This window comes from Fukomys damarensis, unplaced genomic scaffold, assembly GCF_012274545.1.
Source record: "Fukomys damarensis isolate Sample0158 unplaced genomic scaffold, DMR_v1.0_HiC HiC_scaffold_2, whole genome shotgun sequence".
NCBI classification, from domain to species: Eukaryota; Metazoa; Chordata; class Mammalia; order Rodentia; family Bathyergidae; genus Fukomys; species Fukomys damarensis.
The window spans coordinates 32,878,794-32,898,640 of record NW_022900914.1 but is presented as its reverse complement, the minus strand read 5'-3'; the positions used below and the strand labels follow the sequence as shown (position 1 = coordinate 32,898,640).

The 19,847-nt window shown below is 34.8% G+C and overlaps 1 protein-coding gene across 1 annotated transcript in view; it reads left to right on the top strand.

Moving 5' to 3' along the window:
• Window positions 1–6: 6 nt before the first annotated feature.
• The window catches only part of Rtn4 (reticulon 4), a 63,762-nt gene continuing 43,921 nt past the window's right edge, over window positions 7–19,847 (top strand). Inside the window, exons 1-2 of the mRNA XM_010615840.3 lie at window positions 7–39; window positions 19,250–19,306. The gene's annotated coding sequence lies outside the window, so the exon portion shown is untranslated. The remainder of the gene's footprint in view (window positions 40–19,249; window positions 19,307–19,847) is intronic.

Below are 19,847 nucleotides of genomic sequence, written 5' to 3'. Positions count from 1 at the left end.
CGGCAGCGCCCAAGCGCAGGGGCTCCTCGGGCTCCGTAGGTGAGTGCCGCGCCCCCCTTTTGTGTGCAGGGCTTCTTCTCCGCCCGGGGGCTTTGTCTGCGGACGTTGGGGCGACGGCGCCCCCCCTGGCGGGAGGCGCGGAGAGAAGGGTGGGGCGGCTGCGAAAGCCCGGGCTTGTTCTTCATTGTCTGTCTCGGTTTCGGGGAACACGTGCGCCCCACACCGCTCCGGGTTCTTCGCTGTGGTCCCTACGCCTTGGCGTCCCGGAAGTTAGGCACCTCCCCTCGTAGGAGCTGGGTGTGTAGTGAGCAGCTAGGGTTGTGGGTTCATCGGGCTGGCTTGGCCTGGAGGTGAACAGGAAAGGCTGCGGCACCCTGCTCGTTTTAGGAGGGGCTTTCGTGTTGTTGCTGAGGAAAAGGTGCAGTTTCGCTGGAGGAGTCCTTCCTCGCATTCATTCCCAGGCCTGCTCTTCACTCTGCCTGATGTGTTTGGGGGCTTTGCTTTTTACCCCCTCTAGTTGCGCTTGTAGGGAGCTGGCCGAGTGGGACGTCCACATTGACCCAACTGCAGTGAAGGGAGAGCGCCTCCAGTGGCTTGGTGCGAAGAGAACGGGGAAGGAGAGACTTCTGGCAAAGTCCTGCCCCCGCCCAGCTCACCCGGGTGTGAAGTGGCAGCTTTCCACCGTCTGAACCCAGCCGGGAAACAGGATCTGGGCATTGTGTTCCGAGCGGGCCGAGTTCTGCCAGGGTCTCGGCTGCAGTGAGAGGAATTGCAAACTGTTACTAAGGACCCGCTCAGTCTCTTAATGCGTGGTATCTAGGAGAAAAGTCAAAATGGTTGACGTTCTTAGAAAACCTGTGGATTCCTTGTCAGAAATTAGCTAATAGAATTTGTGGCAGATTTGCCGTGAGACTTGAAACGTTTTGAGACAGGTGTTTTCAAATTTTGATTAGACATACTATTTTTCAGATTGAGAGACCCCATTTTTATGACCTATAAAATAGCTTCCAAGTTTTCTCATTCACCTAAGTACTTGATTGTATGTTAGCATTACATTTTTATTGGTAGGAACATAATTCATTGCCCTTTTCATCTTGGGAAATTATTGTGGAAGGGAAAAAATAGTTTGTTAGAGATTGAGAATGCCTCTTTTTAGATGCATATTGCGAAGTAGCTCAAAGCTTAGGGACTTAGTGTCTGCACTAGCAGTCGGATGTTTCTTTTATGTAAAGGTGTAGAATCAAGTGATTTAACTGCTGAGAAATCTTGATGGGCTTGTAGAATTTTGAAGGTGGTGTATTTCTTACAAAAGGGTATGTCTTAGATCACACGATTTTCCTCTTCAATTCACACATCTACAGTAGGGAAGATAGGCCTATTGTGATGCTTCTGAATAACATTTATATATCGATGTACTGTAAGGCATTCAGAACAATAATTACTAAAGATCTTAAAATGTGAGGAGTAATTCAGGCTTCCTTTTTTGTTATGAAAAGACACATTTGAGGGAAACTAAGGAAAAAATAAGTTAGCAGGATTTGTAATGATGGACAAAAGTGTACCAACTTCCCATGTTATATTCCTGCATGGGAACAAAGAGAAGAGTTCTGTTCTTGGAACTTTGGGGATTCAGGAGGACAGTATTATTTTGAAATCATGACTTGAAATACTAGATATAGAAGACAGAGAGTGTCGTCTGTTGAGGTCTGTAAACTTTTGTATTGGTGCTTATTTAGAAATTTTCAGTTCTTTTAGTCAATGCAAGAACAGTGATTATGTGTCATGGATAGTTAAACCATTTCTGTGCATCTAGATTTCTTATTCTTAATTCACAGAAGTTTGCTTGTTAATTGAACCCATTATTGATTTCTAAGACCCAGGCACTGTAATGAATTACACATGTGCTCCCCATTGGGGAGTAATAATCATATAAATAAAAAATCACAGTAGTGGTGTTGTGAGGTGAACCGATGATGTCATAGAAAATTGGGTTTTGTGGTGCCTTTCTTAGGTTGAGTGACACAAGTCTTCAAGCTACAACTACGGTAAAAGCACCGAGGCTGGAATGAGCTTGCTAATTGAGTACTGCACTCTTAAGACTACGGAGGAAAACTTTTGAGAGTTGTGGCAGTTAAGTGTGGGGAGTTGGGCTACACTCAGACCAGATGGGTTAATAAGCCATGTTAAAAAATGATTGGCTTTAAAAGTGTCTTTATTTTAGAAATATACTCCTTAAATAATATTGTAATTTTGGAGCTAAACTACAGGTTTTGAAGATTGAGGGGGACTGAGGGGACTGCTGTGTGTAAAGACAAAGGAGGTGAGAAGGGTGCAGAGCATAATTAGAAACAGACCAACTGAAAGAGGGTTTACAGTTCCTCTTGTGTATTGACTTGAACATTGCCATTTACATTAGTTTTTATTTGACTTCCATTTCCATCTGTTTGAAAGTTACACTTTGCTTTTGTGTATGGAACATCTCCATTGCAATGCAGTCTTGATTAAAGCAAGACTAATGCCCCTCACTTGATGGTCATTTTTCATGGAAAAAAAATCCTTCCAGTTGAAAATGTGCCTAGTTAATTCTGGTCTTTGAGAATATGCAAGGGAAACTAAATAGAAATGGTTTGAAGTAAGTGTCAACATTATCAGAGTTGACTTTGAGCTGATCTCTGGATGTGTTCTGAGCAGGTGTTAAGACTGAAAATGTGTGGCAGATCAGGATTCTGAAGGATATTGGATGCTAAATTTGGATTTTATCCTCCTATTTAATCCATGTTGTGCCATCCAAAGTTCTTTGCTTTGGGCGATTTATGTTCTAAAACAAAAAATGTTTTTATTATAACTATTTCTAAAATATAAAGTTACTTCATTGTTTTTCATTCTTCTCCTAATTTACTGCTCTAGGCATTGAGAATCCACTGAAGATTATTGAGATGAGGCAAGGCAACATGAAAGCAGTTTTAGAAAATTGATGACATGTTCAGGGTAGGTTGGAAAGGAAAGCAATGAACTATTCAGAAAGCTTTTACAGTAGTTCTGAGAGGTAAGTAGGGCCTGAACTGATTTATTACTGGTTTAGTGAAAATAACAGAGGAGAATATAAGAAGCAGAGTTTCTTTAATTGGTTGTAAATCTCTTTCATAGGTTACAAAGAGGCTCTGTGAAAGAACTGTTAGGACTTGGAGGCTGTGGCTGTAAATACTGAACAAATGAAAAAGAATAAGTGTTCATTAAATGAAAATCAGAGACTATCCAAAATTGTTAATCACCATAGAAATTCGTGTAAGGGTGAATATTACTTGTAAATATAGTATTGGCTTTGTGCTTCAAGATTATAAGACTATTTATTATACGATCATTTAATTTGGTATAGGAGTATATATTAGAAATTTTAAAAGATTTTGAGTGCTATATAGTGTAAATCTTAAGTACCAGTTTTGTTTTGATTTTTTTGAGACAAGGTCTTTTTATGTAGTTAAGTGCCAGTTCTTAATGTAAAGTCCATGTAAACAATGATTTTTGGAGTAGATTCTTCTAAAGAAAAGGATCTCCTGCCTTGTCCATGTTCTTGCCTTCTTTCATTTTTATCTGGAAAAGAATGGCAAAGAATAGAAGTGATGAATCTATAGATTCTGAAGAATCTATTAAGCCATTTATAATTTTCTGATTAGTAAAATAAAAAATTAGTGGCATGCTCCTTTATGGATAAGATGAATTATGTTTCAGATTGATTCCTAGGAAATCCTCTGTAAAATTTATAGTCTTATAGTAATTTACAAACTTTCTTAAAGTGGTAATGAATTCAGATGGAACCTTTAATAAATGGAATTGTATTTAGAAAAAGTATTTTAGTGCTATACCTACTGCAAATTTACTAAGCAGTATAATGTTATAAATGATATAACAGCATGTAATATTTACTATATAAAATATTTCTGAAAAGGGGCATATTATATATTAATTGCATTTTTTTGTCCTAATGTATATATATATATATTTTTTTCCTTCAGCTTTAATTGAGTTTATTGGTACATTTTAGGGATACAGTTACATTCATTGTTGGGATTTTGTACCTCTACATGACAAGTCTTGGTTCTCATTTTTTCCCTTTGTCCCTGCCCTCCCTTCACCCCCTCCTCCCCTCCCCATCTACAACCACTTTATTTCCATCTTTTCATTATCTCACATTTTTTTCTTTTCCCTTTTTACCCTTCCCCTACCCATCCCACCTTCCCTACACCTTTTAACATATAATTTTATAATATACCTAAAAACAGTTCATTTGAAACTGTTTATTCAAGGCATTCAACTTAAATGGTACTTTTAAAGGTACTTTGCTAGCCCAGGATAAAAGTACCAGTGGAATATTTTCCTTCCTTCCCTCCCTTCTCTCCCCCACCTTTTCCCCTCCCTTCCCTCCCTCTCACCTTCCTTTCTCTTTTTCTTTCCTTCTCTCCTCTCTCTCTCTCTCTCTCTCTCTCTCTCTCTCTCTCTCTTTTTTTCAAGCTGGACACTGAACCTAGAGCCCCAGGGCTTTACACATGCTAAGCATGTTCCCTACCACTGAGAGACATCCCTATCTCCTGGATATTTCTTGATTCTTCCCTGAAACTTCTGATTAGACTAATGCCATCATCATCCTTTTTAACCCCAAAGGAGTGGATCATTTCACATTTAAGCTGTTGGCTTTTGTTTCTTGAAATGATGATTATTTATTTAAAAAATATTTATTACCAGTTTTGCAGTACATACTGGTTACATTCATTATGGAGAGTAGGTTGGTACATGTACATAAACATCTTAACTCTTTTTTCACTCCCCCCATCTCTTGGTCCCTTTCCCTTTTGTAAAAGATCTGTCTCCCTGTTTTGTATTCTTTTTATTCTTTAGTTTATTTATATTCTGGATTTTGCATACAAGAGAAAGATGACTTTTAAATTTTAAACTGCTTTCTTTATTTGTTCCCATAACAGTCCGTCCAGTACCTTCACATACTATATCATACCATATATATGGTAATGGCATGTTTTCTCATTTCTGTCCTCCACCAAACCATACATTCACTCTTGGAGGAAAAGGATTATATAACCTTATAGCTCTCTCTTGATGAGCACATTGCCTTTAGATGTGGTAGGCACCAGTTACTTGTTTGATAAATAAGATGTTACAGATGAATGCTGATTGTTTTCATCTGTTTTCAGTTACTATAACAAAATAAATACTGAGGCTGAATAATTTATAAAGAAAGCTTTATTTAGGTCATAGTTCTAGAGGTTGAAAGGAGTGGCATTGGCATGTTTGACTGTTCTGAGGTTCTCAAGGTGTATGGTATTACAATGGCAGGCACACATGCAAGCAAGAGAGATCCTAAGGTGAGATAGGGAACCAGGAATGGGGAGAGGCTGGTTTTGCTATTCCAAAACAATCCGTATTTGAAAACTAACTCAGGATCCCATGAGAACTACCTTAATCCCTCTAAAGTCCCACTATTTCTTGACATTGCCACTGTGAACACCAAACTTTTGTCACATAAACCCTTGAAGGGCACACCTAAGGCATAGTTCTGATATTCATATTTTGTGTGAATCTAAAATTACTATATTAGTTTTTGTCCATGAAAAGCCCTAGTTTTACAAAGGTAAGTCATTTATTTACATATACAAGGTAAAAATTCTCAAGTGGCAATATAATGACGACAGAAATATCTTTCCACTTGTTAAGTAGATTCTCCTGTTATATCCTGTAAATCCAATCTGTTGGGGCTGGGGATATTTAGCTCAGTGGTTTCACCACCTGCCTCGCAAGCACAAGGACCTGAGTTCAATCCCCAGTACAAAAAAAAAAAAAAATCCAATCTTTGTTAGTCGTTTCTTAGGTATCTGCCTAGAAATACTGTGTATTTTTTCACTTTATACAAAAACAACTATAGATAATCCACGAATGTACCGTAGTCATCCCCCTTTATTCATGAGTTCATGTTTTGTGGTTTCAGTTGCTTGTGGTAAAAAATATTAAATGGAAAATTCCAGAAACAAGTAGTTCATTAAGAGTTATTAGTACTCACTATAATTTTGCACAGCTCATCTCATAATCAAGAAGGCAGCTAAGTAACTAATGGGCAGGTAGCATATATTATGTGGATACACTGGACAAAGTCATTCACATCTCTGGTTGGAAGGAGCATGATGGTATTGGTATGAGGAAGAGACAGAGAGGTGAATATGTAGGGATGTATGTATGTGTATAATTATAATTGTTTTGGTGTTACAGAAGATTGAACCGAGGGCCTCATGCATTCTAGGCAAGGATTGATCCTCTGAGCTACACCTCATCCCTTTTTATTTTTCAATTTTGAGATAGTGTCTCACTAAATTGATCAGGCTGACTTCCAATTTGTGATCCTCCTGTCTCAGTTTTCCAATTACAGTTGTGTGCAACCAAATTCTGTGATATTATGTATTTTCTGCAACCACATGACATTAGAGATATATCCAAAAATTTATTATGCACCCTAGTAAAATTTTGGCTTTTAAATATAAATATTAGCCTTAACCTGCTTAGTATGAAGTACTTGAATTAATGTTTTATTCAGCTATTGGGCTCTCCCTTTTCATTCATTGATTGTAGACTGGAAGAGAAAGATAAGTGCTTTTTTCATTTCCAAAAGAAAATACTTTTGTGTTGAGAAAGGAAAAAAAAATTTGGTATTCCTGTAGTAGGAGCTTGAGCTGCCAAATAACTGGATTTTTGTAAAAAGGAGTCTCTGAAATTTTTACTTGACCTAGTAAGTCTCAAAAATAGTTTTTTTGTAATGGTTTGTTTTTATTCATGAGCTTACTACTGATAAAATTTATAAAGTTTTGTTCAAACAAGACTTGGAAGTCGTTTGGTTATATTGGTAGTCTATTGTGTGTTCAATTTGGTTAAGAAAGAGTTAACACACCTTTTTCTCTTTTTATTAGCTAGTCATAGGGCTGAATATGGGAACAAAAAAAGGAGTAGAGGTTTTACTTAAAAGAGGGACATGTAGCAGCAGATTAAGGGAAAACACATAAGCACCACATTGTAAAGATTTTCTATTTTTTTTTTTAATTAAAGGTTGCAAACATACATGACAACAAAAAATGAAGATACTAAATAAAAATTTCAAATATATATATATGACAGCAAAAAAGATATGAAATAAAAACTTATGCAACACAGACTGATAATTGAAATACATTCTTGATATGATCTTCAAACATGTTCTTTCTCATTTTCTTTTCATATAATATTTTTGAAATAATGTAATTACAAATAAAACAAAGTTACATATTATAGTTGAGAAACTGTCCTCAAAATTTTGATTTATAAACTCTTTGGTTTTATTAATTTGATAAATAGCATATGCTTGTTGATTGTATCACTTAAATTTTCTAACAAAACTTCCCACAGAAAAGAAATATACTTATATTTGAAATCCAAAAGCAACTAAAAGTTCACGTTTTTAAGATCAGATTTTTCTGTTTATATTTTATTATATCCCATACTTATTTTTATTATATTTTTATAAGCATAATGATAGAATTTAACACCAGTACATATGTAACATTCTTCCCAAACAAATGACTATGAATTAAATCAAGCATGTAATTTAGAGAAATCATAAGGTTGCCAGAGAAACTTAGCAATATGTCATTTTCCTCTTTCATCTCTGCCTTCTACAAACTTCCTTTTTTGTCACTACAGCTTGTTTGGTTGGAAATTTGTTAAGACAAATTTTGTTATCAATATATCTTTAGCTATTTTTTATTGATAATGAATATTAATTTTTAAGTAAATTTTATAACAATACTTAAATGGATATTAAAATCATTAATATCATTTAATATCAGGTACATATTACAAATTCTCCAACTCCCTTAAAGGTGATATTTGTTTTTTCTCAGATCATACAAATCACAAACATTCCACACATCACTGCACTGTTTTATTATACCAAAGTATATATTGTAGAAAATATGCATCGTGTATATGTGTGTGGGGTATGTTTTTAAACATATGTGTGCACTATTAAATGAGAAAGATTTTCTATTCTTAAAACCAGAGAAAGTTCCTGGTTTTAAGAACAATCACATAATTACATATCTATAAGCTGCAGGTCTGTCTGCAACATTTCACCCCCCCCCCAGCTTTATGGGTTGACTTATAAACTTGACTGATTGGAGGAGCAGGCACTATTATTAATTCATTTATTTTGTTCATATGACCCTAGATGGAGCTGAACTAAAAAGCATGTTTTTAAGCTGCCAGTGCTTTTGATCTCAGATAATAAGGAAAATTTACTTTTTTAATTCTGCTTTTTGTCTAAGAAAGTTACTAGAGATGCTTAAACCTATCATGTATGCATTTCATAGTCTTATAGAACTTTTAGGTCCAAACCCATTAATATCATTTTTTTGTTTATTTACTGTTAAACTGCACAAGATATTTTATAGGGTAGCCAATTGTACACTTCAGAAATGGTATCAAAAGTGTTAATTACTACACAGACAATAATATGAAATGGGCATACAATAAAGCAATTTCTTTTTAGTTTATCTTAAATTTTGTTAAAGTGAGAAACAACTATGAACTGTAGGGCCTTTGGTTAAGATTGAATTTCAGTGTTGTGTTCCATGCAGGGAAAAATAATTCTATTAAAATTTGTTATTTTAATCTTTATACAGAACTTGATAAAAACCTTGTTAGGTACTTTTGCATAAAGTATGAAAATCAGAATGAAAAAGAAAATATTTTATAGACTATTTTACACACTGATCTTTAAAGATAAGGGATGTAACTCATTATTTTTGAAGGACCTAGATCAGTAGTAGCGAACCTTTCTGTCAGAATGGGAGCCAAGTCACCGCAGCAACCTAACTGAATCAGATAAAAAGTCTTTTCTAAACTAAAATCTTAGTATTGAGGTTTAATTGCAGTGTTGGCACATTTTCTATTTAGTAAATATCATGTTTTGTTTTCTCCAATGGTGGAAATCAAGCCACCGTAGTGTTTTTTGTTTTGTTTTGTTTTGTTTTTTGGTACTGGGGAATCGAACTTGGGTCCTTGTGCTTGTGAGGCAGGTGCTGAAACCACTGAGCCAAATCCCCGGTCCCCGTCACTGTTTTAACAAATCAGAATTCAAGTAAAATCCCACATATTTTGTTACATTAGATTTGTTTTGTGTCTTTTATCTGTGGGCTTTTCCTCATTAGCACTTTTCTTCTACTTATTTGTGAAGAATGCTCATACACCATTTTTTCTTTTTTTTGGTTCTGGGGATTGAACTCTGGGTCCTTGCGCTTGCAAGGCAGGCAACTGAACTGCTGAGCTGAATCCCCGGCCCCCATATTTTCATTTTAATGCTTTAAAGGCATAATTTACGCATAGTAAAATGTTAATAGTTAAGAATTCTTAACAGTTAATTGTTAATAGTTTCATGTAAAAAGAATAAGGTAAGACTATAAGAGCAAGAAGCAATTTAAATATGTTAAGGGACCATTTTCATCTTCAGAATTAAGGATTATTTTAATCTTACATCATTGCCTTTTCTCTTTTACTTTCCTTTTTAGTTTTATTTTAGGATTCCCTATTTTTAATGTTCATACAGAGATTTCTTTAACTGAAATACCGAATAGTTTCTCTGGTTTGAAAAACTATAATAGTACATAGGATCCTAATGAGATCATTAATAATGTGAAATAGGAAGAAAAGGGCTAAAGGTGTAGGGAAAGTGGGAAGGGTGGGGGAAAGATAATAAGGGAAAGGAAAAAAATATGAGAAATTGAAAAAATGGAAATAAACTTTGTAAATGGGGAGGGGAGAAGGGGGTGAAGGGAGGGCAGGGACAAAGGGAAAAAAATGAGAATTGAGACCTATTATGTAAAGGTACAGGATGCCAATAGTGAATGTAACTATTGTATACCTAGATTGTACCAATAAATTCAATAAAAAGAACAAAAAAAATATTTTCATGTTTTAATAAATGCATATGCTCATTTAACTCACATCTCTGTCAATATATGTACTTTTTCATTATGCCAGAAAGCTCTCTGGGTCCTTAGCAGTCAATTCTCCATTTTTTTTTTCCATGCACTAGTTACCCTACCTTACCCCAGTGTCATCCTGAAAACCCTGCTTCTATTTACCAGAGATTAGTTTTGTGTTTTGTAGAGCATTATGTGAAATAGTAATACTGTTGTGTCTGGCTACTTGGATTCAAATGGGATACTTTTAAGATTTGTCAGTGATGTTGCAGGTACAAGTAATTTGTTCCTTTTACTCTTGATTGGTGTGGTATTCTATGATATGAATGTACAACAGTTTAATTATTCAGTCACTTTTTGTTAGACATTGGGTTACTTTTAGTTTTTTGCTATTAGCAAAAGAATGCAGTGAACATTCTTATATAGATCTCTTTTTACATATGCTTTTATTTATGCTTTTTTTTTTCTTTTGAGTAAATACCTAAGAGTAGAATTCCTGAGATTCTTTTCCCATTGAGCAACAGAGTGCAGTGGTTCTTTTTGGGGGGGCAGTATTGGAGATCAAACCCTCGGCCTTCACACTGGGCTATATTTTTCAGGATTTTGTTTTGTTTTAATTTTGAGACAGGGTTTCACTAAGTTGCCCAGATTGGGCTTGAACTTGTGATTCTTCAGCATTAGCCTCCTAGAGTGCTGAAATTAAAGGTGTGCATCACCTTGCCTATCTCCTGAAGTGGGTTTTGTTACAGAAGAGGATTTTTTTTTCTTTTATTGAGTTTATTGGTGCATTTTAGGTATACAGTACAGTTACATTCATTATTGAGATCTTGTACCTTTACATGACAGGTCTTGGTTCTCATTTTTTTCTCCTTGTCCGTGCCCTACCTTCACCCCCTCCTCCCAGGAGAGGATTTTTGAGATATGTGGAACTAAATCTTTTATATTGTATAAGAAGCATGCTTGCTCATTGATCACAAGAAAGACACCATTTCTACTTTCCAAAGCCTGTTCACTGTACCATCTTTGAAAAGATAGAAACGATGCCACTTAGCACCCAGTCTCTACTCTCAACAATATGTAAAAAGACATGATGCTCAGAGTACTGTTTCTTGACATTCTACATTACATCCTTCAGTCCCTGAATATTGATAATGCTATGTACCTTTTGGATCTTTTGATTCCCTCTCTGCATTGCTTTGTAGTTTTCAGGCTAGAAATTTTGCACATCTATTGTTAAATTAATGCTTAAGTTTTTTTTGTTTGTTTCTATTATAAGTGATATTTTTACTTTTTCTTTCTCTGTTAGTTACTATTAGGAAATGCAGCTTGAGTTTTATATGTTGCTTTTGTGTATGTCTTGCATGCTTTCTAATTTCACTATTGGCTTTATCAAGTTACATAACTATTAGGATTTTTTAATTACATAGTTTTGTTATCTGAAAGTTAAGATTTATTTTCCTTTCAAGTCTTTATGTTAGAGATGTGGTAAGAAAGCTAGTAGATTCCTTGTTTTATTCAGGCTCTTAAGTGAATGCATTTAGTCTTTAATCATTAAGTATATTAGCTGCATATTTTCCTTAGATGTTCTGATCTTAGGTTGAGAAAGGTTCCTTCTAATCACAGTTTGCTGAGAATTTTTATAACAACATATGTTGAATTTTGTCATAAGATCTTTGGACATCTAATGAGATGATCATAATGGTTTTTCTTTTTTAGGCTGTTATTAATATGTTGGATTTCATTATTTGATTTTGAATATTGAACCAACTTTGTATTCCTGGGAAATATATCACTTGGTAACATTTATGCTTATGAATTGCTGGGTTCAGTTTGCTAGTATTTTGTTATTTTCTGTCATAATTTTGGTGCTCAGAATTGAACCTACAGTCTTGAACACACTAAGCATGTCATTTACCCTCTCAACTTCTTAAAAGAGTTTTGAATGTGGTTGTAAGTGGTAATGTTATATAATAACTTATTTTCTTGTAGTATCTTTGACTGGTTTTGGTATTAATATGTATATGTCTATAGAATTTTCAGGAAGTGTTTGATCTTTTAAATATGCAGAAAGAATTCAGGTTGGGTGTGGTGGTGCACGCTTGTAATCCCAGCCCTTGGGAGGCTGAGGCAGGAGGATCCACTCTTGAGTTCGAGACCAGCCTGGGCTACATAATGGGCTCTCCAGATCAGTGTCAACTACATAGTGAGACCCTGTCTCAAAAAAAAAAAAAAAAAAAAAAAAAAAATTTTTTGGGGATTGGTATTCCCTTTTTTTTTTTAAATATGCAGAAAGAATTCAGGTTGGGTGTGGTGGTGCACGCTTGTAATCCCAGCCCTTGGGAGGCTGAGGCAGGAGGATCCACTCTTGAGTTCGAGACCAGCCTGGGCTACATAATGGGCTCTCCAGATCAGTGTCAACTACATAGTGAGACCCTGTCTCAAAAAAAAAAAAAAAAAAAAAAAAACAAATTTGTGTGAGATTGGTATTACTCTTGGTGTTTTATAAAATTCACTAGTGCAGCCTTCTAGATATGGAGTTCTCTTTGTTGAGGTTTTTAAATTACAGTTGTACTTTAAACCACATAAGGCTATTCACACTTTCTATTTTGCTTGTGTCTGCTTTAGTAATTTATGTCTTTCAAGGAATTTGTCCATTTCATCTTGGTAAGTGGAAATTAAGGAATTTGTTCACTCATCTAAATTATCTATTGCCATCAACTTGTTCATAATCTCTTTTGTATTTAGAACCGTAGTAGTAGTAGTCCCTCTTTTATTTCTAATACTTTTTTCCTGATTCTATATTGCAAGTTTTTTCTCCACTTCAAAAATGTTTAATTACTTTTTTGGGGTTACATTGTTTCCATTGACTGGTCTCAGATCAATAATCCTGTTATTTCCCTGACTTTTTCCTCTGTTTTTAACGTTACTGTAGTTTAGATTTTCAGCAATGTCCCCTTTTGTGATTTCCATTATGTCCCTGAGATTTATTGACCTTTTTGCATCTGAATTATATTTCAAATGCCAACTTTCGTCAAGTTTTAGGCCATTTTATCTTTATAATATTTTTCTACTTCAGTCACTGCTGCATTTTTGGGGAGGCAGCAATTGGTGTTTTTGTGTGGGGGAAATTTTTAACTATTTGTCTGTTAGGCCACTGGGACTTTTTTTCCTCTTCTGTACTTGAGTTTGAGAAGTTTCTGTTGATTTTTTTTCTTTAACCAATAAATGTTTTCTTCTGTATTATCCAATCTCCTGGTTGCCCAACTAATGATTTTAATTTTTGGTTAATGTGATTTTTACTTCTAGTGTATTCTATTTTTCTAGCATATTGTTCTCTACCAAGATTGCCTGTCTGTTCACTAATTAGTCTTTGGTACAATTTTAGTAATTTTTTAAGGGCTGTTTTAATTTCCATTTCAGTCTTTGTGAATGCAGCATTTACATTATTTGTTTGCTATTTCATGTCATGGATATTATAGTGTTAATTTTTGTCCTGGTACGCAATTAGTTTGCTAATTTGCTGGCAAATCATTCTGGGATTTTTCAAGTTTTGATTTTAAAGTTAGAATGGTTTTAGAGCAGGTTCATCAGACTTTTTCTTAAAGGGCCAGGTATTAATATTTCAGGTTTGTGGGCCATACAATATGTGTCTTTACTCAAGGTCCTTTGTATAAAAGTAGCTATAGACATACTTGAAATATGTTCAAATATAACTTTGGGTCATGTGCCATAGTTTACTACTTCATGTGTTAGATTTAGAATGACAATATTCTTGCTTTTAAAAAATATTTATTTTTAACTAGTAGATAAAACAAAATTGAATATTAATGGAATAATGTGATGTTTTGATGGACTTGTTCATTGTGCAGTGTTTTAACTAGGTTTAGTAGTTTTGCTTTTAAAGGGTACCCATTCTGGCATGCATAGGGAAATGGGTGCAACTTGAGACCATAATATTATGTGAAATAAATTACACACTCAAGTTTAAATACCACATAAAGAGCAAAAAATAAAGGATAGATAATAGGAAGTAGGGAGATCCCTTTTCAAATGAGAAAGAAACAAGAGATGGAGGGAGGAGGCAAGAGAAAGGAAGGAAAGGATGTGGCAATAAAAACAAGAAAAAAGAATGGAAATAGTGTTTTTGCAAATGGGAAGAAAGGGGGCAGAGGAGGGAAGAGAGGTAGGAGATGAAAAGAATTGAGATGTGTTATGTACATGTACTAGCTTCCCATGATTAATTATTATGTACTGCAAACATTTACTAATAAAAACAAAAGTATGCTTATTCTGAAGATTCTGTTGTATGTTTAGGGTTTTCAGTGAGATCTCTCTTCTGGCTGGTCAAAATTTTTAGTTCAAGTCCTCTAGCGTTGTCCTCTGAACTATTCATTTAGTTCAAAAATCTACAGCAGGTTTCTCACCTTGCTGAATATTCTACTGTTCATATGCTGTGTGTGTGCAGCAAAATAGTGTACTGTAGGAAACCCCTGCATAAATCTCTATAACTCCATTTATGTGGAGCTTTGCTTTGTGTGTTTTCCTGCCTTGCAAATTACAGACAACCTTACAGGCCTCCTTGGCTCAGTCAGAAGTGTACTCTGGGGCTCCTCCACATTGGGCTGTGAACCAGAAAGTGCCTTCAGGCTTTCTGTTTCTCAGGACTCATATTCTTGTACTATCTATTTATCCATTGTCTAAACACAGTGGCTTCATATATTTTTGGCTGTATTTATAGTTATGTTGTAAGAGTTAGCCTGATATAGTTACTATCATAACCAGAGACCATTCTTTCACTGTGTTTTGTTTTTTTGTTTTGGTGTACTGTGTATTGAACCCAGAGCCTCTAACATGTTAGGGTAAATGTTTTCGAAGTGACCATATCAAAGAAAATAGTATTTGAGTGGTGGACGTTGGTGAAATTGTGATCATACCTATTTTAGTTGATCTGTAGTAAATTGCAGTAATAAGCTGACATTCCACTCATACATTTTAAGAAAGTAATATACTTAAAAAGTCAAATCTCTTTGGTTAACTTTAATTTTGAAATAATACTCATGTGATGGAAATAATTAGCATTCAATATACCTTGGACCTAATTTTTTTTTTTTTTTTGGTGCTGAGAATCAATCTTAGGTCCTTGTACTTGCGAGGCAGGCGGCAGAACCACTGAGCTAAATCCCCAGGCCCCAGTCTAAATAGTTTTGATCTTAGTTAAGGAAATTACTGAACAGTATGGATAGGTAATTTGGAAAGTTGTTTTTCTAATGGTAAGTAGATCATAAGTAGATCAGTGATTGTGTTCACATTACTGCAAGTGATAGGGAAAGGAAACAAGGTACCTGACTGTATTGACGGTGAAAATTTTTTAGCTTTGTCATTAACTATGATATTTTAAATAACTTACTCATTTATTATTTTATATCACTGTTGAAATAGAAAGGAAGGAGAAGCATAAATGTGGTTAGAAAGACTTGTTTGGCCAGCACAGATGATATGGAGAATTACTGAGACCAATTTAGACAGTTTTTAACTCGGTGTGAGGGCAATACTGTTATAGGACTTTGTTTATATGAGTAAGGGTTTTAGATGTGAAATGGGTAACTGGGAGTTTTAAATGTTTTTGAGCAAGAGAATGTAGTTTCTTTTGAGGAATATTTGGTAGCAATGTAATGTAAAGACTTACAGAAAAGTTCTGACTTCCTTGTAATTTAGTAAAAACTTATTTTAAAACTATATTAAAAAACTTTTAGTGTGAGCATTATTATATATTCTATATTTGGCTGTTTAAAGTAGGAAAAATGAGGTTGATAATGAAAGTACTTGTTTCATTTAGGAGAATTTGGCATTATATAGAATAGGGGAGCTGTTTGCCCTTTTCATAAGCCTAGTAGTGTACATATGTGTGTGTACATGTGTATGTATATGTGTATGTAACATCTTGGTATTTCATTAGTATGCTTTTTTACTTAATATAGTATCCCTGGTTATAAAATTGTTTACCTGTGAAGGTCACTATTCACAGAAAAACAAAGATTAACCTAAAATCAGTATTTCTTTTTAAAACAAAAAAAAATTTGTGAAGTAAATTGTAGGTATTCTGGCCTTTGAATTTGGCGGTATTATTGATCAGAATATTTTTAACATTCTGAATTTGTCATTTTAAAATTCTAAATTTAATAATATAAAGTCCAGGAAAGGAAGTACTACAGAGTGCTTTAAAAGAGTATGGACTTAATAAACTTTGAATTCAGACTTCAGATCCATTACTTTTAGTTTTGTGATGGGTGGTTACTCAGCATTTTAAGTTTTATGCCTTTCTTTTTTCATTGGTGATAAGGTCGTACCTATAAAAGGGTGGTTTGGATAATTCATTGAGCAGCTGAAACAAATGTGCCTGACCAGCACAGTACCTGGCCTCCATTAATGTTTCTATAAATGTTATTTTAAGCTGGGCATGGTGGCACATGCCTGTAATTCCAGTTCTGTGGGAGACTGAGGCAAGAGGATCACAAGTTCAAGTCTGGTTGGAACAGTTTAGCCAACAAACAAAACTCTCAACAAACAAAATTCTACAAAGGGCCAGGGGATGTAGCTTAGTGGCTGGCAGAGGGGCCCCCAGGTTCAATTCCCAGTGCTGGAGGGGGAAAAATTGTGAAGTAGAAGCAATTAATCAGTCTGTTACTTTGGATAATTATTAGGTATTTGCTTAGTGACTGTAAGCTTGTCAGGAAACAAACTTCAGTGGGCTGCTAAGTAAGAGTTTATACAGTTGTAGTTGGCAGACTTATCTGTTTGAAGATAAAGCACAATGACTTGGGAATTAAGCTGGTTTGTATCTTAGTTCTCTTGCTTCCTCCTCTTAGGCAAGTTGCTGTTTTCATTCCTCATCCATCCCGCACAACTTTTGAGGTAGATACTACAATTATCCTTACTTTACAAATGAGGAAATGAAGCCCAGAAAGGCTAAGCAGTAACTTTTTCAGGGCTATTGTGTGTGATGAATCTGGGATTTGAACCAATTTGTTCCATGAGTCATGATTGCTTTTTATTAGGAGACTGACAGCCCTGTTCTTGAAGGCCTAAGTGTAGGGACCTCTTCTGAATTTTTTGCTAAGAATTTAGAAATGCAGTACTTATTTTAATTAAATTTGGACTGAATACTACTTTACACAATTAACATTTTCTTTTTGTTAGAAATTCAATGAGTATTTGAAATAACTTCAAAACATTTTTACTTTGTCAAGTGCCAGGAATATAGTTTTTCTGTAGGGGGAGTTCTGCTATTAATAAGGATACATTTTAAGAAATACTTTAAATTTTTGGCATAATTCTAGATTGTTTTCCTTCTGTTTTTAACATATTCCTAGCCCACTTTCCAAGTAGACTGTCCTCTGAAATAATATCTTTACTATATTGTCTAGATGAGAGCAGAACTATTTTAAGCTTTTATTTACAGTTCTGTCTACATTACTTGGTTTTACTTTTTGATCTCCAAATATTTAATGTGTGCAAACTTAAAACTATAATTCATCATTTTCACTGAAAGGAATTGGGCCTCATTTTACAAATGAGAATTTTGTGTAACTTAACTAAGATCACATAGGAGATCATCTTTTTAAAAATGTGTACACATGTGTACACATTTTAAAAAATCTTCTAAGGCCTTACTGTCTTACTGGTTTGGATGAGTGTCCTACCTATTGTTTTAGGTTATCGGAGACCTTTTTAAATACATGCCAGTTTTCCCTCACCATCTTGTCTAAGAATCTTTTTAAGTAGGATGTCATATTCTATATAGATTTATCCAGAGTTTATTTCTCATTGTGAAGTTAGCTCTCCTAATCATGGAGAATGGAGGCATTATACCCTTGGAAGACAGGTTCATTCTCACGATATATCTTTTTTTATCTATTTTGGTTAACCTTTCTAGCTTGTCTTCCACATAGAAATGTCCAAATTTACTGGGTCCTCTCAGCTGTAGGAATACCTTCCTGTCAATTGTCAGGAAATTGTCTTCTTCTAGAGGCTTTTTTTCTAGTATGAAACACAAATCTTTAGTTGAGGATCTTCCAACTATGGGTACAAAATGGCATTGTACAAAGTTAATATACCAGTATGTAGCACAGTGTCTGCTCCAGCTCTCATGACAAAATAGCAGACCAGGTGGCTAAAATAAATAGAAGTTTCTCAGATCAAGCTGTTGGCATGATAGATTTTATTCTGGGGTCTCTTCTTTTGCTTTATGGGTTGTAATCCATTTCCCAGTGTGCTCTCATGGCCTCGTGCTTGAGGAGGGAGAGAAGAAACAGTAAACCCTCTGGTATCTCTGTAAGGCCACTAATCCCACTGGACTTTATGACTTTATGACTATCTAACCGTGGTCACCTCCCAGAAGCTTCATCTTCAAGTATAGAGGTTAGGGCTTCAACATTATGAATGCGAGACGGGAGCACATACATTCCATCTTAACATGTTTAAATTGAGAATGGCTCTGGAGAGCCAGAATTGCTGCTGGATGTCTGGGAGGCTGAGGCAAGAGGATCACAAGTTAAAGTCTTTCCTGGGCAAGTAGGGAGACTCCTTCCTCTAAAAATAAATAAATGGCCAGGGATTTAGCTCACAGGTGCGGCACCTGTCTTGCAAGCACAAGGTCCTGAGTTCAATCCCTGGTACCGCAAAAAATAAATTAATTAATTTTTTAAAAAGATAGGGATATAGTTCATTGGTAGAGTTCTTGCCTCAAGGCCTTGGGTTCAAATCCCAGTACCGAAAAATAAAAGAATAGACAATTTAGAAATGTAAGGGAAAATATATAATTTTTGAAGTGTTCTTCTAAATTGAACATATACCAATAAATGATTGAACAAAATTAATTCAAATTCATTTACATTTTTAGCTTGACTATGACAAGACAATTACTGAAAATATGTCTAAAACTCTTGGATACAATGTTAAATGAGAACACTATCTTAAAGCTGCTTTAGTTCATGAAGTTTAACAGTATGTTATGTTGCCTCTTGAAAAATATGTTCTATAGGTAGCATTTAGTAAACTTTATATATATGATTTGTCTGAAGTAACAGTACTGTTTCTAACTTCCTTTCTGTCTTGGCCTTTCCTCTGTAGATAAAGTTGTTAACTCATTACAAACTGAAACCTTGCTTGCTCTTCTTATCTTTTGTCTCCTTCCTATCTGTCTTTATTTCTGCTGAGCTTATATTCTATTTGTTTTTCAGATGAGACCCTTTTTGCTCTTCCTGCTGCATCTGAGCCTGTGATACACTCCTCTGCAGGCAAGTTCTTTCTGCTAGCCTTTTATCCTCTGAATATTCTAACTTTAACTCCTTACTGAGTAGTTTGGATCTACTGTATTAACATGGTTCCAAGAATATTTGCCTAGTGAGAAAGTTGAAATTTGCATTTTGTATGTTGTGTTCAAGGGAAAAGTGGGCAGAAGTTGATTAGTAATTGAAACTTTGTTAGGAACTCTTATATCCTTGGTTTATAATTACATATTAACCATTCTTTTTCTTCAAATAGTTTATGTGAATATAGCCAAAGGCTTTTATGTTTAAAAAAATAAAAGCCAGTCTGGCATTTACTTACCCTGTCTATATGTCAGTCAAACTGTTCTCAAATCTTTTCTTTCTCTAAAACTAGTTAAAAGTAGCCTTTTTCCAGTTAATAAATGTTTCCAAATTTGATTTTGTCTTTGCATAGCATATTACTACCTCTGAAACCATGCACATGCTTTTTATTTTTTAACTGACAAATAATTGTATATGTTTATAGTGTGCAGTGTTATGTTTTAGTACAAATATATATATATATATA